General features: G+C 29.6%; 1 protein-coding gene and 2 pseudogenes across 2 annotated transcripts in view; 1 reads left to right on the top strand and 2 right to left on the bottom strand.

The window, feature by feature from the left end:
• Positions 1 to 9,950: 9,950 nt before the first annotated feature.
• LOC145183000 (uncharacterized) lies at positions 9,951 to 12,247 on the bottom strand (annotated as a pseudogene). Its single transcript, XR_016449243.1, has 2 exons — positions 12,085 to 12,247; positions 9,951 to 11,721 (listed from the first exon to the last, which is right to left on the bottom strand). The product of XR_016449243.1 is annotated as an uncharacterized LOC145183000 (transcript).
• A 3,374-nt stretch (positions 12,248 to 15,621) lies between these two features.
• On the bottom strand, positions 15,622 to 17,795 carry LOC149894957 (uncharacterized; annotated as a pseudogene).
• Positions 17,796 to 22,065: 4,270 nt separating this feature from the next.
• LOC149894945 (NACHT, LRR and PYD domains-containing protein 3-like) overlaps positions 22,066 to 25,454 on the top strand; it is a 226,798-nt gene continuing 223,409 nt past the window's right edge. The window contains exon 1 of the mRNA XM_090076757.1: positions 22,066 to 22,096. The gene's annotated coding sequence lies outside the window, so the exon portion shown is untranslated. The remainder of the gene's footprint in view (positions 22,097 to 25,454) is intronic.

Here is a 25,454-nt window from a genome sequence, read left to right as displayed (position 1 = left end):
TACATGCATCTACTGTGCGACGATCTCTAATAAAATCTGAATTAAAAGGCTGTGTAGCTATTAAAAAACCTTTACTACGCAAAGGTAATAAAGAAAAAAGATTAAAGTTCGCCAGAGAGCACAAAGAGTGGCAGAAAAATCAATGGGACAAGGTATTATTTACAGACGAATCTAAATTTCAAATATTTGGGACGAATAGACGTCAGAATGTTAGGCGAAGAAAGGGAGAGGCATTGAAAGAGCCATGTCTAGCATCAACTATCAAACATGGTGGGGGGAATATTCAAGTTTGGGGGTGTATTTCAATAAAAGGGGTAGGGGACATTGTTGGAATAACAGAAAAGCTTACAGGTGAAAAATATATAAATATTTTACATAATCATACTGTGCCTTCTGGACGACAACTGATCGGGGATTATTTTATCCTACAACAGGATAATCATCCCAAACATACTTGCAAATTAGTTAAAAATTATTTTGTCAAATCTGGAAAAGGATGGAGTGCTTAAAACCATGCCTTGGCCTCCTCAGAGCCCTGATTTGAACATAATCGAACATGTGTGGGACTGCTTTGACAGAAAGAAGATGGAAAGGTTGCCAAAGAATGTAAATGAACTTTGGAATGTTCTAAAAGAAGAATGTTATAATATCCCCATCACATTTACTGAATATCTGTATAAAAGTATAACTAAAAGGCTCCAAGATGTTATTGTAAATAATCGTGGTCACACTAAATATTAATTCTCTATGTATAGTTACAAATTTAAATGTTTTTAATAAAACTTGTATTATATTACACAATTTAATAAAAAATATGTTTGTACATATATCTTTGTTTTAATTTCAATTTGTTTGACATTTTATCTTGAATATATAAAAATTCTCTTAGGTGCTACTTTCTTTTGCACAGTACTATATATATATATATATATAGTATATAGAGATATATATATAGTATATGGAGGATTCTATGATCGCCAGATCCGTCAAGAAGAATCCCTGGATATCATCAGTCGAAATACAAAAGCAATTAGAGCTGCCTGTATCAGACCGAACAATCAGACGACGTGCTGTTGAAGTCGGATTGTTTTCTCGACGCAAAGAAACCGCTGATTTCACTAAAAAAACAGAAGAAAAGACTCCTGTTTGCTACATCTCATATTGACTGGAATGTGCAGAAATGACGAACTGTCCTGTTCAGTGATGAATCGAAGTTCAACATCATTGGGAGCGATGGCATTTGCCGTGTACGTCGACCGGCCGGAAAACGCCTCGATTTACGTTACTGCCATAAGGAATAAAAAGAGCACTTTCTGCCAAAAGTCTGATCAATTTATGCATTTTCTTTTGTTTCTCGTTTTTTTAATCAATATATATGCATATATCTTTATGTAAGTGTATATATACATACATATACATATATATATATTTTTTAAGTAAAATTTTTGAAGAAATATAGCTACGTTAATTTTATGGAGAAAATAAAGAAAAGTAAAATTATGTTATAAATATGTAGTAAATAATGAAAGGAACATTAATGTTCCTTTATTATGATAATTTGTTTTCTTTATTGTAATATAAGTTGTACGTTGAAAATGATAATCTTAAACGAACAAGTTATTCTAATAAACTAAAATGATTTTAAAAGTTTGCTTGATTGAAACTATAGTATAAACACGTGACAGAACTTGTAAAACTCACGTAAAATCTACGTGTTTTTGGTTGCGTTTAAACCGTCTCACGTAAAATCTACGTGTTTTTGGTTACGTTTAAACCGTCTCACGTATAATCTACGTGTTTTTTGGTTACGTTTAAACCGTCTCACGTAAAATCTACGTGTTTTTTGGTTACGTTTAAACCGTCTCACGTAAAATCTACGTGTTTTTGGTTACGTTTAAACCGTCTCACGTAAAATCTACGTGTTTTTTGGTTACGTTTAAACCGTCTCACGTAAAATCTACGTGTTTTTTGGTTACGTTTAAACCGTCTCACGTAAAATCTACGTGTTTTTTGGTTACGTTTAAACCGTCTCGTACACGTGTTTGATCTAGATTTAAGTTCCAAACTGAAACCTCATTTATTACGTGCTTGAAACCTTATAAGACACGTATTTAAAACCTCAATAAACACGTGTTTAAAACTTCATGAAAAACGTGTCAAACTCCAGTAAAATTCCCGTGAAATCGACGTGTTGTTGGTTTACGCTTGGATCGTGACGATTACGCGTTTATAAGGGTTTTAATTCCGAAATTGAAACTAGATGTTCCGACTGGTACTTTCTATCACTTAAGAAAATAGAAACAACTTTTGACAAAGTAAACAGGAGCGCTAAATGACCAATTAAACTAAGACACAACTAAAACTGAAAGGAGTGCATATTAATAAAAGTACAATTAGTGTGGAAAAGTTGAATTTATTTGACGAATATTGACTTTTAATTTTATGAAACAAAATATGTTTAACTGTAGTCAAATTTCAATTAAAATTTTCTTTTTTATCAGTTAAAATATTATTTGATCTCATTTACTTGTGTAAATAAAAGTCTTTAGATTTATGTTCGTTTTTTTGTTATGTTGCTCATCGTGCTGACTTAAGTCGTTTTGAGTCGTTTTAAGTCGTCATGGGTGGGTTTTTATTCTTCGACACCTACATAAAATCATTTGTTGCGTTTTTTGGACGAAGTTTTTCAAAAAAGTTCGGTATATTTTTTTCCGCAATACAATGTCACGTGACAAAACTCCCTACTTTAAACAAAGACTTTATTCTATTTTTTGCGACAATCTCTCAACCAAAAGTTTATTTATTCAGAAGCTTCTGAACAAGACAACTATAAAATACGATAAACGTGTTAAATAACGTTATTCTTGCTTGCTTCTCGTCCAATTAACTGCGTCATTTTTTTTTAAACACGGAGAGAAACATTTTGTTTTTTTTAATGCGTCAAATTTTTTTGCTAAACCAAGACGCTGAGAAGTTCATATAAAATACTTCATGTAAATGGTGCAACATTTACATGAAGTACTTTATATGAACTCCACTCTTTTATGTATACATGCAGAAAGGAAATGTATATTTCATTTACGCAAACACTTTTAAAAGTATTTTGACTTTGACTTTAAGAAGTCTAACGAATATATTATTTGTTGGTCGATTATTCAAGTGATCTTCAGATATGCAACTATGATAAGCAATCTTCTCGAAGTCAGTAACGTGCTCTCGCTCCACTTCTGCCGAAGTCATTCCAGGATCGTCTGCATTTATGATGTGTACCATGATTTTCTAATTTGCATCATTCTTATTGCGAATGTTCTTGAAGAACTCTGTTTTCAATTTGGTTTCATAAACAAGGTTTCATAAGCATTACTTTTAGATCATTTTAATGGGGAACGCAAAAAATGTTTTTCTTTTTGCGATTGCAAACAGAGAAATTCGGAGTTTTTCGATAAAAGTTTCAGTGTTTCCTAATCAATTTCCAAGGAAATTTTTTGATAACTCTTGATAACTACTGATGAATAAGTATCATTTGTCTGCAATAAGCGATAGATATTTATTTGGTCACCACGAGCATCAAATTTGTGAAGCAAAATAAAACTTCGAATGTTTTCTTTTTGAATCAAGAAAATGTTTACAATTTTTCGATGAAAAAGTAACTTAGTAATGTCACCAAGTAACATCGTGATGATGCTTCCAATAGAAGTTTTCTGTTTTGATTGAGAAAAAACCTTATGTAATATGAGTTCAGTAATAGTTTCAAAGACTAAATGTTTTAGCAAGTGCATTATTGCACTTGACAAAAGAAATTCGTTTAATGAAAAGATTGAAGCACAGAAAAGTATGACTTCAGCTGTTTGTTAAAATCTTTTCTTTTGGCAATTACCAAATTATTCGTTTATTTGTAAAATATCATTGTTGAGTGTACACCCAACTTCAGGCAAAGCTCGCATCCATTCAGAGCTACGTTTGGAAGAACCCCATGGATTCACCAGAAACTCTTTTGCTCATTGATGTCAAAGTAATTTTAAGGCAAGTGTCCGGTTGAGTCGCTCAACGATGCTTTTTTCTCGGTGTTGGTCCGCTCTGCCACGACGCACTTGCACAATGTGCTTAGCTTGTTGCTGGCTAAAAGTCCCCATTAATTTGTGAATGGGTCTTCCTGAAACAGGTTAGGATAAGTAAAAGGTCCTAGCTTACATATTCGAGTTAAAGCCGCAGCTACTTCAGCAGAGCTTTTTTCTGTTAGGGCTTCAGCCTCCTTAAATCGCGAGGAAAAATCAACAACGATCAGCGCGTGACTATAAGTTTTGTGACCTACCTTATAATGTGATAATTACAGTATATAGTATATCTTGAATAGTTTGACACTCATACTCCGTCAAGACTAGTCAATGATTTCAAGAGTTGAACTTTAACATAGTCAGCTTAAGAGTCAACCCCAATTTTTGTACACGAATTATGCGAATGTAAAACTTATGAACATCTTAGCACTAAAACTGTAGTAATTGCTATATATAACTTTAGAAAACTGCAGTCATACCTAGATGGTTGAAGCTAGTGAGCAGTTTGAAATACAACCAACTTTATATTTCTAATCTTCTCTCTTATAAGCAACCATTTTTTTCTAGACCTTACATTTTTACACGGGTGAATACTGTGGTTAACATTTATTAACTCTACCTTTGGTTGGTAGAAGATGTAAAATGGAGGCTAAGAGCTATTGGAACTTTCGGGTCACTGGTGTCCAACACCCGTTTTAAATTTTGAGGTTTTTTACGGTACGTGAATCTTATTAGTAATAGAAAATATTCCCAAACTACAATTTTTCAGAAGATATCTAGTTTTGAAATTATTTGAGAAAATGCAGCACGAGGGTGCTTCATTCTGCCTGTTATTTAAGTATCACGTGACCGCAGAAATCTCGGTGTCACGTTAAATAAGTAGCTCGTTAAAAAAGCAGACAAGCGAGCTATCTACGCATGCGTCATATTACGGCTACTTATTTAACGGGTATATGTAAGTACCACTGATCTCTATAATAACTGGATAGCGCATCTCTAATATCAAAATTGACGCCAAAATCGCCATATTGGAAAGCCCCAGAACGCTGTAATCTGATACCGTGTATTTAAAGCGATTAGTCGAAAAACAGAACTTAAAGCTTACAGGATTTAAATTTTTGGGGCTTTCTAATATGGCGATTTTGGCGTCAAAAAATTAGAAGTTTTGCTCGGAGTTGCGCTATCCAGTTATTATAGAGATCAGTGGTAGGTACGTGCGTATCTGCGATTTACGGCACCGATTTTAATGATAAAATCTGTGACCATTTTTTCTCCGCGTGCTCGAGGTAGGTGTTGTACGGATGGACTTTTCTCGTCTTTTTTTTTGAATTTTGTATTGACTTAATATTTAGATATAGAGATAATATTTTAAAAGTAGAGTGTTGTAAGTTTATTGCAATTTGTTTTTTTTTTTTTGCAGTTGCTAACGTTTTTAGTGATTTCATTGCTATTGAAAACTTCATTCCTGTTCTTGAAGTGAATTGACATTGATAGGATGATGGGGTTTTTTTCTAACTTTTGAATCAATTTTATATATCTATTTTCTATGTACCTGCCAAATTTTATTAAAAAATAATGACACTCTCATATTCTATTTTTGCACGCAGTAAAGGTACCAAATATTCTTCTGTAGTAGAGATTGGGGGGGGGGGGGGGAATTCACGATTATGAACATTTTGTATATTAGACTTTTTTATTCATAAAAAAATTGTTTTTTTAGAAAAATGAAACTTTATTTAAAATACTGGTGATTTTTTGAAAATATTCAAAAGATGATTTACACACAAACATACACAAAAAAAACCATATTCTGTTATTAGTTGAATGAAAATATAACCGAGGCAAAGTAATGCGCTAAAAACTAAACAAAGAAGTTCAATTATAAAACCACCGTCAACCGAACGCTAATTTTTTAGGTTGGTTGCAGTTTTCTTAAGCATTCCTTATAATGAATTTTTGTCACTTAAGGGGGGAAGTACCCCAAAAATGTTAAAACTCATGTTCAAACAGTAAAATTGATTTTAAGCAATATGTAATGTCAAAATTTTATGTTTCAGAATGAAAATTTTTAAAAATTGTGTTTTGTTGCCATGGTAACCAAGAAAATATTGAAATAATAACCAAAAAACAGTTAATGCCTCGGCTAACTTATCCGAAGAACTACATATATTCGAACTGTCATATTGCAATTCCCTTTAACTAATACTTCCTTCAAAGTTTTCAAAATTGTCTTTTGATGTTTTTGACAAGCCTCGTAGAATCTTTCGCCGCTTCTTGGATGACTCTAGATTTTTATATCCAGCTAAATAAATGCGTTTTCGGTTTTGACTATCGCACAAACTTGATGTATATCTTCCAGGTGTCATGTTTAACTGTTTATAAATTAAAATAGAACTTTTTCTACCAATATTAAAGTTTGCTACAGCATCATATGTTCCAAATTTTAACTGTTTTAGGCTGACAAACTTCGTTTTTGGGATTCGATCCCAAATCATTGCATTTAGACTTTCGTTTTGATTTTGTGTCTGCCCATGCAAACATTTACTTAACAAAGATTCCTCACTTAAATGTGCATATAATTTAATGTTCTTAGACATGTCCCAACTCGTTTCTGAACATGGCCAACACATTCTAACTTTTCAACTTCAACACCAGGATAAGTAGATTTCACAGCTGGATAACTTTTACTGTCACCATCTCCATAAAATTTAATATATCGCAATCCATATTCTTTGACAGATCTACTAAATATAAGTTTGGCACCAGTCACTTCCATACTTCCTGCTGAGCCAATACAATTTACGTTACAACTATGAGATTTGTACAGCTGTTCACGAAAGTTTAAACGATTGCAGAATTTTCAGATCTAATCTTCGGTTTTTCTTGAATAAAAATCTAACGGAAATAGATATCAAAATAATTATTTTTCCAATTTGGTAAATAGGTTATTTGTTAATAGAATAAAAAAAGTAGGTTTTGACTCATTACCGTTTACTCAGAAATTTCACTAAAAGGTAGGTGATACCAATTAAGAGGTTTCACAAAAGTTTAAACGATTTTATTTAGGATCAATTATTTGCTAATTAATTGATAAATCCGCTGCCAATTTTTTTTTCGCAGCGAATTTATCAATTAATTAGCAAATAATTGAGTAGTTTTTCAATCAAAAAGTTCATCACAACATCATCAGGCAGCTTTTATTTCATTAAAAATCAACTTAAAATATTGTGAATTTCAAATTAATTTCTATTGCGTGCAAATGGGTCGAAAATCAGTTTCTAGTGACATCAAATGGCAAGTTGTTGGTATGGCGCGAACAAAAAATCACACAAACGTTCAAATAGGCAAAATACTTAACATTTCTGAATATTGCGTTAGAAAAACCATCAAAACCTGGGAACTTACCAAGGACGTCTCCGACATGCCGCGTACTGGGAGACCATCCAAACTCAGCAACCGTGACAAAAATGGTATATTCAGAATGAGCAGAGAAAACCCCAGACTTAGCTACAAAAAGCTAGCACAAATCTTCAATGAGTCAAAAAATAATCCAAAAGTTAGCAGAGAGCTCGTGAGACGAACATTGTCGGACAAAGGTATTGGAACGTACATAGCTGCCAAAAAACCTATTCTTTCAATCACGGATAAACGTAAACGACGAGTGTGGTCCAAAGAAAGGCTGGACTGGTCTGTAGAACAGTGGGCAAAAGTTATTTGAAGTGATGAAGCTAACTTTCAAGTTGTAAACCGCAAGGGAAGAATCTATGTCAAAAGATTTGCAACTGAGAAATATTCAGACAGGTTTTTGCAACATCTTCGACAAGGCGGTGGAGGTTCGATTGGCATCTGGGGATGTTTTTCTCACAAAGGTATAGGCTTCTGTGAGCTGTATGAAGGCGGAATTAATCAATACACCTACAAGAACACATTGGAAACGTGTTTAGTTCCATCAATCAGACACTTGTATGGCAGAAGCAAGGAATTCATCTTTCAACAAGACGGGGCTTCAGCTCATACAGCACACTCAATCAAAGAATATTTTTTGAAAAAAAAGTTCAATATGACGCCCTGCTGCCCTAGATCACCAGATCTCAACCCAATCGAAAATATTTGGTCTTGGATCGACAATCAACTGACATACCATGAAATTCAATCAACTCAGCATTTAAAGCAACTTTTGAATGAGTACTGGCTGAAGGTACCTCGCGTGATGTGCATGAAATTAGTTGAATCAATGCATAAACGAGTTTATCTTTGCTATAAAAACAAAGGAGGACACTTCAAATATTAATTTCGCTTTTTCTTTCATTTTTTGTTCGAATGTTGCAATTCGTTTAAACTTTTGTGCTTCTTATTTTTCCTATAAGATTTTTTGTAATAGCTTTTTTCTAACTAAATATTAAAATTTTTATAACATGTTCATATTCATTTTAAAGCTTATTAGTTTTTCTTTAATAAATAATAAAAATTAAGTCGATATCATTTTACAGTTTTTCTTCATTAAACAAAAACCAAACATACTTGATAAAAATTCTGCAATCGTTTAAACTTTCGTGAATAGCTGTACCAATTTTTGTAGATCTCTGAGTTTTTAGATTTTAAATCTTTGCGTAGTTGAGATTGCTTACAAAGTCTACTCATTGGCTCAACATCTAACACTTTTCCATTATCCATTGACAATGTTGTTACAACTCCATTCAGTGAACTGTATCCTCTACGCTGCCAAGTTCCATCAGTTGAAACTCCAGTATCAACAATGTTGTTGCTATTACCTTTTATTTCTTTTGCAGCCTCAAGCATTGTTTCTTTAGCAACTGTAGTAACAGCATCAGTAACAACCTTTACAGAACCATTGTAATTTTTTTTACTCATCAGACTTGGGAGGTTCATTAATGCAGAAAACTTTTCAAGTCCTGAATACCCTTGCCCAATTGATCTCATGCTATATACATTACGAAGGTTAATATCATGAGTGCGGTTACAAACTTTAGATGTATAGAAATCTTTTCTATATCCACAAACACTGCAGCAACATATTAAATTTGAAGCATATCCTTTTTTTTTCACAAAGTTTTCTTTCAATACCAAGCTATTATCGTTAATGCACTGTGGACAACATAAAGATTCAAATATAGTGTTTAAAATTTCAACATCAATTATCCTATAACCATTTATTTTTTCATCATTTTTATTTGGAATATCATTTTTAATATTTTCAATCTTGCTGGCTGATCTTGAAGAACTTGTATCAATGTCTGAATATTTTTTTGAGTTTGTCATTGATGTTGGTGATGATAAAGTGTGTTGGTTACCACAAAATACTCTTTTCTTTCCAGTACAAGTTCTTTGCTTTTTGAACGTTAAATGAGAGTTCAATTTAAATTATATAAATAGATGTCCACAAACACAGATAAATGGGAACTTAAACTTTAGATTGGTATTAACAGCGCGAATTCGTGTAGAATTATTCTGATATTTTTGCAAGAACAGTTCAGGAGAAATAAAATTAATTCATTTACTGCAGAAAACTGAGCATTGTAAAACACACGAGTTTCACTCGACAGCAATGTCACCTAAATAGCGTAGGGGAGAGTTGCCTTAATTGGAACACTTTAGGAAAAAATATTTATTAAGGAAAGATGGCTTAACTATGAAAACATTTATGAATTAAATAATATAGATATACAACCCTACTATGCTTTTATTAATGATTCGACTCTATTGATCGCACCCTTATTGGATATAAACTTTGATTTTTCAAGGCATCATTTTGTTCCAATAAAGGCAACTGGTCTCCTTGAATGGAACACATATATTCTTTAATTAGAACAGTTCTAATATTTGAATAAATTACAGCTATAAAACTTATGGCTCAAAGGAAAAATTAATTGATTAGCTTTTTAATAAAAGATATTTAAAAGATATAATAACAAATAAAAATTACAACAAATATTTAATCCTTTTTTCACAATTCATAATTTTTTTTTTCTTGCAGCTTCTGCACTTGGGATGGTAGTGGTGATATGTGGTGTGCTGTGGTGGCGATGGTGATTTTATTTGATGTGCTCAATTTCATTTGGTCCATGGTGATTGAGTCAAGTGCTACTTTGCTTTCCTGTGGTTTTTGCAATAATTTGGCAGTTATTGGATTTAGTGTGAGCTTTTTTTTTGTAGATTTTTTAATTTGTTTGGAAGCTATTTGATTTAGTGTGTGCTTTTGATTTCTTGGTGTAATTTCTAGAGCACGTCTATATGGGGAGCTTGTAAGATCAGCCGCCTGAGTTGTTCGTGATCTTCTTTTTTTGTTTTTTACTTCAAGTGAAACCACTGGCAAAAGAGACAAAGTTGAAACTGAAACATGACATTTTAATTTTTTTTCACTTGATTTATCTGTAGATAGTTTTGTCATCCCATCTTTACTTTCAGATGACTGAAGATTGTTTGAAGGACCAACATCAGTAAATGAAGAGGCTGTAAAATCAGAATCAGTGAATACATTTATGTCCAAAGGCCACAACCCACTAGCCTGAAATCCTTTCATAGCAATTCTCAATGATGCTGCCTGACTATATGCGTCACCAAATAATTCTGCAACTTGCCAAGTTGTTACTGGTTGTGATATATGTGACCGCATCCATTTTCGCATAGCTTCATCATAGTATGTACCAAGTGGTCCAAAGAACGCAACGTCTAATGGTTGCAGTCTGTGTGTAGTATGGGGAGGTAGTGATACCATACGCACTCCAGCATTTCGTGCTAGATATATCGCTGCCAAATTTTTTTAATGTGTAACATGACCATCAAGTATCAACAAAACTTTTGATTGTTTTGAAGGTTTAACAACTTTAATGAAATGATTGAGCCAATCTAAAAAACCTTCATTTGACATCCATCCTTTCTCTTGAGTACTAAATACAGTTCCTGGAGGTGCACCATTTGTTATTTCTGGCTTCATTCTTTTGCATTTATATATTAACATTGGTGGAACATAAAATCCTGCTGCAGATACACAAACTACAGCTGTTACTGAATTTCCTCGTTCACTACTAGTCATAATTCCAACTCGTTTTTTGCCCCTTGCACTAAAAATTTTTATCTGACCATCTTGTACTGTTGATAAACTAGTTTCATCCATATTATAAAGTCTGTCTGGAGTTAACTTTTCTTCCATGTATAACTTTGAAAGTAAATTAAAGAAAGATTGCACTCGTTCTTTATTAAAACCTTGTGCACATGCAATTGATGTTGATTCAGGCCCACGAAGCGACAGTTGTGGGTGCCTTTGCATAAATGCATAATACCACTTTTTTCCTGCCATTCGTGTTTGTTTGTTAAAATTATGTGTGATGTAGTTAGCTTCCGCAATATCAAATGCTAGACAACGAAGATCATCAATCCTTAATCCAAAGTACATCGATTCAAATAATAAACAGTGATCAGCTAGTTCTGTTTCAATTTCATTAGGTAAGGTGGTAAGTCGACTATGAAATTTCACATTTGCAACAGCAACTTTGTTTTTTTCATTTATATGCCTTGACAAAGTTGCTTTTGGAATACAAAATTCATAAGCGGCTTCATTTAAGCTGAGTTCTCCTTGTTTTATTGCTTCAACAGCCTTTTTCAAGTTTTCTACTTTCCATTTTCCATATTTTCGTGGTGTTTGCATCTAAAATAAAAGCAAATTACTATGAAGATACATAAGGAGAGTTTTATAATCTTATTACAGGCTTATTTTTTCATATATTTATTTGTTATTCGTATATGATTAAGTTAATTATATACTCATTATATAATCATTATTTTTCATCATTTTTGTTTAGTTAATCATTAACTATATAAATCAAAATCTATATAAACTATATAAAGTTTGCAACTTTATATATTAACTTCTATATACAGTAAAAAACTTATGCTGGGTATATACTTTATGTTGTCTTACAAGTTTATCCGTTAAATAGAAATGTATAACTTTTGTAAAACTTTTACATTTTATTTTTTACTAAAAGATAAAAGAAAAATCATTTCATACTTTAAAGCAAGACTAAATACCAATTCCAAAAAAGCAACAAATGTCTAACAATAATACTATGTCTATAAAAGAAATTCGCTTTAAAAAATATTATACAGTCGGACTAATGAAATTTTCTGATAATTCGGACGTCAAGTAGCGTGTTATGAGATGACATCGTTTCAATTACGGCAACTTTTTTTTTTTTTTTTTTTTTTTTTTTTCTTTTCCTTTTTAGTTTTCAATTATTAATCGTAATACAACAATATAACAATACATAAACTTGGTATCTGAAAGAAGATCCAAAAGATCTTGTCGTCAGAACCATATAAAATATATCAAACGTGTATATATAATAAAATAAAAATACAATTGATTTAATAACTAGTAACAATGTAGAATTAACAAAAACTGAAAATAATACTACAAATTATCCAGAGTGAAATAATTTTTCATTTCAAAAATATTTATATATATTGCCAGTAGAAAGAAGATAGTTTTTTAATTTAGTTTTAAAAACTGAAAATGAAATTGACAAATCAAAATTTGGAACAACAATTTTGTTCCACAAATATGGTGCTCGATAGTTTATGCAAAATTGATTAAACTTTGTTTGACTAAAGGGTTCAAGTAATAAATTATTATTTCGTAGAGGATATTTGGTTATAGTTTTATGGGTAAAAAGATCTTTAAAAATCGACAATGGTTGTTCACTTTTACAACGAAACATAAAACATAAGATATTATAGACATTAAGTTCGTAGACATTGAGTGCTTTAATGCTTTTAAATAAAATATTTGAATGAGAGAAACGATTTTCAAAACATATTATACGCATTGCGTGTTTCTGACGACGGTAAAGATTTCGCAACTTACTTTTAGAGGTACTTCCCCAAACAATATTTGCATAATTTAAATAGCTATGAATAAATGAGTAGTAGAGTTGAATTAAATTTTGTTTACTTAGATAGTATCTGACTTTATATAGAATTCCAATACTTTTTGCCAATTTAGTAGAAATAAAGTCGATATGATACTTCCATGTAATATTTTCATCAATGTAAATGCCTAAAAATTTTGTGACCGACTCCTTTTTTATTTCAATTTCATCAATAAAAAGTTTAGGTAAATTACTTGGTAAAAAGCGTTTTTTTGCGAGAGAGTGGAAAAGGACCCATTTTGTTTTGTCAATGTTTAAAGTTAACTTGTTGCACTTAAACCAGTTGGAGATGTGATTGAGTTCTTTATTCATATATGAAAAAAGCTCATAAATGTCACTGTTTGAAAGAAATAAATTAGTATCGTCGGCAAACATGATACTCATAAGGTTAGAAGCTTTATTTAAATCATTTATATAGACTAGAAACAAAAGTGGACCTAGAATAGAACCCTGTGGAACACCACATTTTATGTCAATTAATTTTTTATTTTGAAAATAATCACCATAGGAAACAAATTGTTTTCTATTTGTCAAGTAACTTTTATACCATTTTATTAATTTGCCATTAATTCCGTAAAATTTGAGTTTTTTAAGTAGAATTTTGTGATCGACCGTGTCAAATGCTTTTGATAGATCAATGAAAATACCTAGTGTATATTGTGATCTACCAAATGAATTGGAGATTTCACGAATGAATTGTGTAATGGCTTGTTCAGTTGAACAATTTTTTTTAAAACCGAATTGATTTTTATATAGAAGTTTATTTAGATTAAGATAATTGTATGTTCTATTGTATATAATTCTTTCTAAAATTTTCGAGAAGGTTGAAAGAACCGAGATAGGGCGATAATTACTAATATTTGATTTTTTTCCTTCTTTGTAAATTGGAGTAACTTTAGCTATTTTTAATTGGTCGGGGAAAACACCTTGCTGTATAGATGCCCTGAAGACTTTATAAAGAACACATTTTAAATTTTCAAAGCAATCTATGACTATGTTACCATTTATTTCGTCCGCACCCGTAGCTTTGTTTCTTTTGAGAGATTTGTAAGCTCTTTCAAACTCATCAAAAGATAAGTCAGAATATAAATTATCTACAGAAAACGAATTGTTTATAGGCTCTAGGAAATCACTAAACGTTTTTTCCGTAATAGGAATCTTATTTGCCAATTTAGTTCCTACATCAATGAAATATTTATTAAACTCATTTGCAATTTCGTTTGGTTCATATATATTTGTTTTATTTATTTTAATTACTTTAGGGAGGGAATTTGAATTTTTTGTTTGTTTTCCTGTTATTTCTTTTAACGTTCTCCAAGTACTTTTTGTGTCGTTTTTAAATTTACTTATTAAATTTGAATAATAATTTTTTTTTAGTTTTTTACGAATTTTTTCAAATAAATGTTGGTAATTTTTATATTTTTGATGGTTTTCATCTGATTTTGTTTTTAAATATTTTATATATAGTTTCTGTTTGATTTTAGAGGATTTTCTAAGTCCTTTGGTAATCCATGGACTATTCAAGGTTTTTTTTTTTGTTATTTGTTCACAAAGTGGAAAGTTTGCATTGTATATTGAGAAGAACGTATCAAAGAATTTATTATATATTGTATTTGCGTCATCACTAAAGTTAATATGTTTCCAATGCAGAAGTGATAATTGGTATTGAAAGGATTTTATATTGTTCTCGTTGAAGACACTTTTTTTTATTACATTTTGTCTTTCGTGGTTATTAGAGGATACAGTGTGGATTGTTAGAAAAATGGGGAAATGATCGGATATGTCAGTTTTTATAATTCCTTTTTGTAATTTCTTATTATAAATATTTGTGGTAAAAATATTATCAATCAACGTCGTTGAATTTTTGGTTATTCTAGTAGGGCGATTGATTAAAGGAAGCGCTCCTGCCATAAATATTTCATCATAAAAACTTTTTACTTTTTTATCTTTACTATAAATTAAACAGTTTATGTTAAAATCACCAATTATAAAAGTAATTTTGTTTTCTTTGCTACCTTTGTGAATGATATTTTGCCGTAAAAAGAAACTAAGATTTTCAGACGCACCAACAGGTGGTCTATAACAGCAGCTTAATAGAATATTTTTTTTTTTATTGTTTAAAATTTCAATAGTTAAGATTCTGGGCAACATAGGACCATAGTGATGTAGCAAAATATTTACATACAAGTAACAACTTACGATATAAGCTCTTAATATCACATAGACTTGAAACCCTTAAAATTTAAAATTTTAAAAAAATTATCATCAAACTCAATATCGTTAAGCTTCTGTAATCGTTTAAATGCAACGATAAAATTAGATCGCAAAAATTTTTTTCTTTAAAAAAAAGTAATTTTATTCACATACGTGCAGTTTTTAAGTTTAAATACTAGAAGTTTCAAAAAATAAAAAAAATTATTTTCTTTACAAGAAAAAATATTCATGAAAGTAGAATAAGTTCCAGTTTCTAAATAAAGCTAAGTGTTCCAATTAAAGAGCTGTTCCAATTTCGGCAACTCTTCCCTATATTAAAAAAAAAAAAATGTGACCTAAATTCATAACTCTTTCTTTCGCTGTAAAATGCTTTAAATTAAAACGACGTTGAAGAAACTACACAGTTAATACTAAACATTTATTTCCCATCTTTTATGTAAAGCAACCGGGTGTATATATAAATATTTAAATATACATCTCAATACAAAAAGAGCTCAGTAAAGTCAGCCCGTGCTAAGAACGTTACTCAAAATACATTTTTCCAGAATATTGAACAAAGCGCAATTCTTACTCGAGGATTAGGATGACGCTCTTTTTCTGTCATATTTATACATCATGTGTTACTAAAGGTATAAAGATACTCTTTATATTTCGGTTGTGAGACCAGGGAAGCATTTTATGTTTATCTAAACGAGGATTAGGATGACGCTCTTTTTCTGTCTTATTTATACATCAAGTACAGAAAATTGAAAAGTAGTCAATCAAAACTCTAAAAACTAAATTGCTTAGATGTTTTTTCCTTCCTGTTCAAATGCAAATGCAGACTCTCGATACAGTGCTTCTTAAAACTCCAAACAACTCTATTATGTCTGTAACACTAGCGCCTGCCATACGTGCACCAACAAGTGTCCTCTTTTGAAATTTGACTAAAAGTCCGTCAATAAAGTTTTTTTTTTTATATTCATTTCTTAATTATGATATTTGAAAAAAAAATAAAAATTTTTAGAGCAACATGATAAAGTAAATGAATAATTAACTAAAAAGCAACAAAAAATTCTTCATTTTGAAAATTTTGCTCTTTTAAAGCTGGTGTTTGTAGTATTTTGACCAACCCCTGTAAATGTAAAAATCTAAAAGACATTGATATTATCAACTGAACTTGAATGTTAAAGTTTATACTAAATAACACTGACAAAACATTCCTATATGTCTCTACAAGATTTCTAATTAAACACAATACCAGCAGAAATAATACATGATTATAAATGCATAACAAGAAAAATTCAAATGACAATCAATTATCATTCTTTTGTCTGCACTTACAAAAAGAGTAACAGTCAAAAGAAGAAGCACACCTTTTATGATTGTCTAACACAGTAACAAAAGGAAACATCTCTAATTTACCATTCTCGATACATTTCAGGCAATGTTGCCTCATTTCATTATGTCTCCGTAAAATTAAGCTTGGATCAATACCATTGCATAAAGCTGTTGCATTTGCAATTGCAAAAAGACCACAATCATTTTGATTGTTTTGTGTTTGAAAATTCATCGCTTCCACAGTTAAGTAGTTGCTTGTTTTACAATTCAAGTAGGAACGTGCAACTGTGTGCACTGATAATGGCACATCATCTTTATTTGAACTATTAAAAAGTAAATCGTAGTACTGGACACACTTTGAATGTGAACCAACATCAGAGGAGACATTACTTAAAAGTACCCAGTGTGATTTTCTAACATTAACTATTTGCACAAAAAGATAACTTTCTGAATGAATATAACTGAATTAAAAGAACTAAAATACCTGAACTTTGAAACCTAGATATTTTAGGAAACTGAAATGAAAGTAAACTATGTGCAATATCAATTAAGGTATCATCTAGCCAGCCAGATGGGTTTTTTAAAACATTTAGAGCCTCAGCTTTAGCCTGTGGTGACAACTTAGAATAAAAGTTACTGGCAACAGAAACTGCATGATAAACTTTAGTAAACTCTGATCTTCTAAATTCATTTTTTTTAACGATATCTTCAAAATCTGATTCAACACTTTTTTAAACAAAATCAACAGGCTTCTCTTCAGCAACAACTAACATTTGTTACTGTTATAATTGCTAGGAGAAGAGGAAGATTTTCTCATTTCATGAACTTTTATTTTCTTTCTCCCTAAATCATACCTTATTATAGATGTATGTTTTGCATGTGTTCTTTTACCTAATGTGGTGGAAGAGCAACTAGAATTTTCTTTATATGATTCTTCATTTATATATACCAGATCAGCATTTTGCAAACAGTAACTATGCTCTTTTAAGATATCTGTAGAGATCAAACCTTGATTTTCTTCTAAGTACAACTTCATATTGGGAAAAGCTACAGCTGACTTTCAAACTTTACCATTAATGGATACAACAACACCATTCGGTTTAAAATCATTAATTGTAGTAGGCCAAAGCCAATCATGCTCCATACGGCTACCTTTACGACCAATCTTTTTGTAATTCCTTATTAAAACCTTGTCACTTACTTTAAAATTAAATGATTTGAAACCTTTTAATTGTTTTTTATCATAGTACTTTTGCATTTTTTTTTTGTGCAATACAAATATTGTTATCTACTATAGCATGAACTGAAATACAAGAATCCATTCTTTCTTGAATTTGGTCTTCAGTTGCATTACCTTTCAAAATGGAAATATTATCACCAATAAAATTAGGATTACTATCATTAAGAGCTAGAGTTGAAAAAAGCCATGCTTCTCTGCCAAACATTAAAAAAATTGGTGTGTACTTAGTAGAAGATAGTACACATGTACGGAGATCAAACAAGACTGGCTCTAATAAAGTATCCCAAATATCCTGGGTTTCATTAGCTACTTTTGATAGAGCTCACTTAATAGTCTGATTCGTTCTTTCATCTTTTCCATTTGTTTGTGGATGATAAGCAGATGTTATTAAATGCTTAATATTAAAGGTAGAAAATAAAAAATCACTTAAGTCATTTACAAACTCTCCACCTTGGTCTGAAATAATCTTTTTTGGAGGACCAAATTGATAAAACAAAGTAGTAAGACATTTAGAAACAAAAGAAGCAGACTTTTCTGGTATTAAAAAAGCTTCAACATACTTACTCCAAAGGTCAGTAACAGTTAAAATATATTTGTTACATTGTGTTGTAAGTGGAAGGGGACTAATAATGTCAATACCTAAAATTTCCCATAATTCATTAACCTTGATAGGCTTTAGTTCTGGAGCACAAGTTTTAATTTTCTCCATCCTCTGACATTTGTCACATTCTTTTACCCATTTGGTAATATCACTAACCACAACTACATATTATTATAAAAAGTATAAGAATATAACTCTAGAAATTGTATTATCTTTACATTAAAACTAAAAATAACCATGTCAATAGTCTTTTTTAATGTAAAAAAAAGTGATTATTTTAAGAGAATATTTAGTGAAAAACAAACTCAAATACTCTTACCTAGCCAGTAAAAAGACTTTTTAGTTTAAACCTGGTGTTATTAAGACCAACATGTGCACCATGATTAGAGTTATGCACATCTCTAAAAGCAAGTTTCTTTTCTTCATCTCTTGAAAGAACTTGTAGCTTATGACAAGCGTTTACATAGTACAAAATTCGGCGCTACTCGACTTTCTCCCCCCCCTAATTTTATAATTGATTCTGATAGAGAATTTTATGCTGATTAAGAATCGTATAAAAACATGGGTCTCAAAATTAATGGAAAGTGCTCTAATTCGAAGTCAAAGTTGTAAAAAATCCCACTAAAAACCCTAATATTCGCCATTTTTTTTCAAAACGCTTTCATTTTTAACGAAAATTAATTACCGTTACATTGCGCAATAAACAGACCTGGTTTCCATAAGCCTTAGCATTATTATTTTAAAGTATTGTAACGAAAGTGTTATAACGAAATGAAATTAATAGAAGATTTCAAATAAAGGTTGAACGTAGAATGTGAGAATGTAGAAAAATTGGTGAATAATTATTATTGTATCCTACGCTGGTTTTTTTTATTAAAAAAAACGGTTTGAAGGTTACATTTTCTAAATTTTACATGTGATAGAACAACTATGAACTAAGTTTCATAAGTTCTTCTTTTAGGAAACAAAACTGGTGAATTCTTTTTTAAAGTTTATTACAAAAGTACTTTACTTGCAATATAGTTTATTCTCTAATAAATCAAAAAACGGCTATTTTCATTGCCACAAAAATTTGCGCAAGATAAACATACTTTAACGAATTTTTTAACGTAAAAACCATGCTATTAACGTTTTGCTTTTGTCAGCTAAAAGATCATTAACTTAGTATTTTCAAAATGGCGAATATTAGGGTTTTTAGTGGGATTTTTTACAACTTTGACTTCGAATTAGAGCACTTTCCATTAATTTTGAGACCCATGTTTTTATACGATTCTTAATCAGCATAAAATTCTCTATCAGAATCAATCATAAAATTAGGGGGGGAGAAAGTCGAGTAGCGCCCAAAATTCCATCTAAAAGAAAAGGATTAAATGGATAAAAGTCAAACGTGCCACATTTTAAATCAAGCAGTACATGCTACGGCTGAATTTCAAATTAAAAATAGATTTTTGAAAAAATATATAAGTCATAGCATTTTTATAGAATGTTTATTTATATATTATATCTGCAATAACTTATCTCCTAGTAAACTCAAAGTTAAAAGCCGATATTCTTCTAAAAGTCAATACATACCAAAAAATTGAACATTTTTTGCATATTTTAGAAATGATTTACGCTGTTTCAAACTTAAAACTTCCTTAATTTTCCTATCACAAAGATATTGCTTAATATCAGTAACAGAGTAGTCATAGGCCACGATTTTCTACGTTTAAAATCTCAGCTACTTTTTTAATGCTGGGGTTTAGGAGTTACAATATGTTTGCGCATGCGCAGGACTGTTTTTCTACTTATTTAACGTGACACCGGGAGTTGTCAAAACATAAATAGATGATTAAGGCAGCGCAGTTCTAGACTTCTGGGTGCTTATTCACAACTCTTTCGTAAGTCAAAAATTTGCGTAAGTTTTGGCGTAAGTTCAAAGTTACGCAAAGTCATATTCACAAACTTTGCCTAAGCAAAAACTTATGTTTTTGCGTAAGTTTTTACTTACGCAAAAAGTCTAAAAAACGGTATTCACAACATTTTCCTAAAAAGTGCTCAGCGAAGTTTACGCAAGAAAAGTTACGTCTGCTATTTTCTGACTTACGTTTGGCGTAACTTTAAATCATCTAATATTAAAAAATGGCGTTTTAATTATTGTAAAAGATTTCAGATTTTGTTTGTAACTGCCAATAAATTATATACTTATATTAATATTATACTGCTATACGTAAGTTATTTACTTAAAAAATACAGCTATAACCTTTTTTTTAACAACAACAACAACAATAGAAATATAATATATTGCTATTGTTGTTGTAAAAAAAAAGGTTATAGTTGTATTATTTAAGAAATAACTTAACGTATGTTAATATATGGAAAATATATTATTATATTTACCAAAAATATAGAAGTACTACATAAGCTTGTTTTAAGGTGAAAAAAATATATACATAACATTTTATATAATGGATGGTTCACTCTAAATTGAACCATCTATTCTCGTTATACAGCTTGACCAAAAGTCCTATCTGCTCAAGCGTCCAATTTTCAGCTCTTTTTTTAGAATCTTTCGTGATTTCTGACACTAGAGTAAATAATTTCTCAAAAAATTTTAGCATCAACATATTTATCATAATGCCATAATAAAATAAATAAATAAAACGCCATACATAAATTAAAGCACTAAACTACTTTTTTGTACCATTTAATATAAATTTATACTACTATTAATATTAAAAATGATTAGTAAAATATTTAGTAGAAAAAAAGAGTTAATAAAAATAAAAACCTACTTCTAAGCAGCAATATTTATTTATTACTTATGCTACTTTGAAGAACTTTATTTTGTTAACAAAAATAAGTATAATAAATAAAATATAATAAATAAGTCTGCAGATATTTTATAGTAATCAGTAAAGGCATTAAAAATTAATATGTACATTTATAATTTTTAATTATTTCCTTATTAGATCATTTGCTGAGTAAATAGTATATTATTTTAATTTAATTAATCAAGAAATTAGTTAAAGAAACATTTAAAATTTAAATTAAGTACGTGTATTTCCCCAAATAAGGAAGAAATTACTAGAAACATCTCTCTCTCAATCGTTCATTCTCCTTAATTCTCCATCTCATCTTCACTTCCTTTTTTGGGAAAATATACGTTCTTAGTTATATATAATTTATATATAACGTTCTTAGGTATAAATAATTATATAATAACTTAGTTATTATATAATTATATATAAGACACACATGCAGATATAAATATATATAAATATAATATATATATATATATATATATATATATATATATATATATATATATATATATATATATATATATATATGTATGTATATATATATTAATATATAAATATATATGTATATATATGTATTTATATATATATATATATATATATATATATATATATATAATATTTTTAGTAGATACCTATCAAAGCAAAAGAATTTAGTAATACTAACTACTTATTCTATACAAATAGTTTTTAAATATTTGCGTAAGTTTTTGCGTAAGTTTTGCGTAACTCATGCGCAACCTTAACTTTACGCAAACGCTACGAAAAAGTTGTGAATACCAAATAGTTACGCAAAAAATAGTTTGCGTAAGTTTTTCATAACTTTTGCTCAGCTACGCAAGAGTTACGGAAAAGTTGTGAATAAGCACCCAGACTCTTTACACTCCTTTGCTTGAGAAAAACAACCTGTCAAATAGGTAGGCATTTAAGTTTAACAAATATTGCTCTTTGCTGACAGGAAGATTTAAATCAGTTTTTGAATTCGATTTAAATCAGTTTGACTTTTCTTTTTTTTTGTTAGGTTTATTTTTTTTGATTATTAATCATTGCATACAGCGTTTTCAAACTTTGAACATTTAAAAGAAAAAGTGTTTACCAAACGAATTTGTCATTTAAGATTGAACAATTTGCAAGTGACATCACCACCTCTTGTTCATCTATAACATTATCGTTTATTTGATATAAGTTGAGACATTTAAAATTCTAAGATTCTGAAATAAATCTGTAATGCTTCGTATAGCATTTATAGTTTTTTTCTTAGATTGAAATGCCTGTTTTTTTTTTGTTTTTTTTTCAAATTGTTGCTTATTGCTTACTAGTGAGCATAAAAAAGTTTAAGTGAAAAAGTTTAGTTGTTTGAAAATTATTTGAAAAATATTCGAATAACTTCAAAAAGAAATATTTGAATATTCTTATCAAAATACACTAGAGATTAGTTTTACACTCTCTTTAAAAAAAAAAAAAAAAATTGGCAGGTTTGTTTTTTAAGATATTGTCTACAAAAGTTTTAATCTCATGTGTCAATTTAACCCAAATATCAATTAAGCCCATTTCTTTGTTAAGCTAAAAAATTAATCTGATGATAATCAACAGTTTTTGCTATAAAACAAGAGTGCATTGCTGTTATGTTATGTTGCATGAAGTATTGTTTGTTGCCAATTTGAATGGTGTTAGTAATTATCTTCTTTCTTGATTCAATCTTCAAATTTTATTAAATATAAAAGAAAAAAGAAAAAAAAGGAAAATGGGAGTTTTAAAAAAATAATCTTATTGCTTTTCTTCTTTTTTTTTGTTCTTTTTTTTTTTGAAAACTATTCAAATTTACTTTTGAATATATATAACTTTCAATAAGTAAAATAATTTTTATCCGTAAGTAAGAGATGACTGTCACCAATTTAATGCAACTGTTACTAATTAATATAGTATCAATCTCATCAAAAAATATAACAACTGTTATAATTTGAAATCACTGTTATCTATAAATAAAATATAATATAAATATAATATAATGTAGTTTTCTCCTCTATTTATACCGTATGCTTTTCCTAAAATAACCTTCAAAAATCGTCTTAAATAACTGCAAACACATATTTAAAATTCTTTGGTTTTCATTGGTAAAAGCTATTAAAACTATTGAATCCATAACATCATTAAATGTCTTAGAACTTTCCGGAATGGAATAACATATAAATATAGTATAAACATAATATAAATATAATATAAATATAATATAAATATCATGTTTTGTACCAAAAATGAAAAGTTTATGTAAATAGAGACTGGAGTCTCACTGTTTATTTCCTGTATTGGCAGTATCAGAACTTGAATATACACCAATATTATTGTTAAGTTATATTTGAATCTTCACATATAAATGTAAGTCAATTTTTATTGGTGGCTTTTAAAAGAGATAAAGCAACATTTTAAGCTCACTTAGTGTGGTGATTGCTCTTTCTCTTCAGTGTAAACTCCTGTTACAACAACAATATCAGTATCATTTCTTTCCTGGTCCATAGACAAGACTTAAACATGCTAAGTTTTCAGATTTTTCGAATTGAATATTGTTGTAAATTAAACATTTTAGGATTTAAATCATTTTATTTGACATATGAGGTTTAATGGGTAACAACTGTTAATGTTGTTACCCATTAAACCTCATGTGTCAAATAAAATGTTAAAACATCTTCTTCACAGGTTGGTACAGGAGAAAGTATTGATGTCAACTTTTTAGTTTCAATTCTGATAGTCATTCTCTCATTTAAATAATGTTTTTAAAACTTAAGTTGTTTGCCACTTGTTTTGTTTTCAAGTAGTTCTTGCTGATGAGAGCTGTGACTCAACGGTTTCTTATATCAGTTAAACCTCTGTATTTTGTAACCAGTACTAAAATTGGTAATGAAACACATTAGAATGTATATGTTTGTTGATTGAAATTTATTGAAAAGAAGCTCATACATATGATTAAAGTATTCATAGTATAGCAGGTGATAAATAATTTTTATTTAGGAATGGATGCAAAAGTAGTTAATATTTTAAAAGATAAAGTGGCATTAGAGTGGAAAATATTTGCACGTTACACTAGTTTAAATGATGTAGATGCTGTTAATGATCAAATAGATCATGATGTGGATGTTGATCTAGTAGGTCATGATGATTTGACGAGAGGAAAGTGTAAAATTGAAATTTTCTTAAAGAAACTTTACCAACAGCATCCAAATGATTACAGAACATGCATTCAGAATTCTCTGAAAGTTATGGGAAGAAATGATGTTTTACAAGATATAACCTTATTGGGTGAGTTTCTTGTAGTTTTTGTATGTCTCTCTTCAGATAATTCAAAATAATAATTCATAATAATTCAAAATAATAATTCAAAATAATAATTGCAAATTGAAAAAAAATTTCAAGATACTTCTTTTTGAAAAGTTGTTTTTGTTAAATTATTGAATTTTTTCAATAATTATCTTTAACAATTAAATAACTCTTGTCTTTGAAGAAGCATTTTTAATCCTTGTTAGAAAAAGTAAAATATTTTAAATATATATTTTTAATCAAATTATTTTTGTTGAATAATTGCCATTTTGCAAGCTTTTGAATCAACCAAGCCCACAAATTTTCAATGCCATTAAGGTATAGGCTGTTGCAAGCAAATTCATTGTGTTGATTTTCTTTTGTTATAAACAATCTTAGTCAATTATTGCTGAAAGACACGGCATTATCTTGTTGTTATGTTGTTCTTTTGCTAAAAAACCCAAGTCTTTAATAAGTTTACCAAGAATATGTATGGCTAGAGATAATCACCTTATTATTGGTTTATTTATAATTTTAAAAATGTGTACTTTTGTTTGCGTTCTTTAAGTTGCCAGGTTTTTTAATTTATGTGTTCGATTAAAAGCATGTTTTAATTAAGACATCCAATTAGCTCAATCTTTTTCAGAAAAGCAAAATGTTGTCTTACTTTAGTCATTTGGTTTCAAATTTTGATTTTTAAAAAAAAATTTCTATTAAGCATCATGATGCTTAATAATAACAACAACAACCGTTGATATCAGCGTTGATTTTTCAATTTTCATCAAATAATGCCAATTAAAATGAAAATTTATGTGTAAATTATTTCAAATAAATCTATATTAAAAATAATTTATATATTTAAACATACAAAGTTGCATTAATTCAGAAAAAAATTGCAATATCTCACAAACCTTATGTTATTTTGTTTAAAGACTGTGCAGAGTTGCTATTCAATCAAAACCAATTTCATCCAAAACAATTTTA

This window comes from Hydra viridissima, unplaced genomic scaffold, assembly GCF_058129835.1.
Source record: "Hydra viridissima isolate aposymbiotic clone 2 unplaced genomic scaffold, HvirCarnegie_v1 scaffold_1, whole genome shotgun sequence".
Lineage (NCBI taxonomy): Eukaryota > Metazoa > Cnidaria > Hydrozoa > Anthoathecata > Hydridae > Hydra > Hydra viridissima.
Note: the sequence above shows the minus strand (reverse complement) of the source record. Positions and strands in the feature narration are given on the sequence as shown.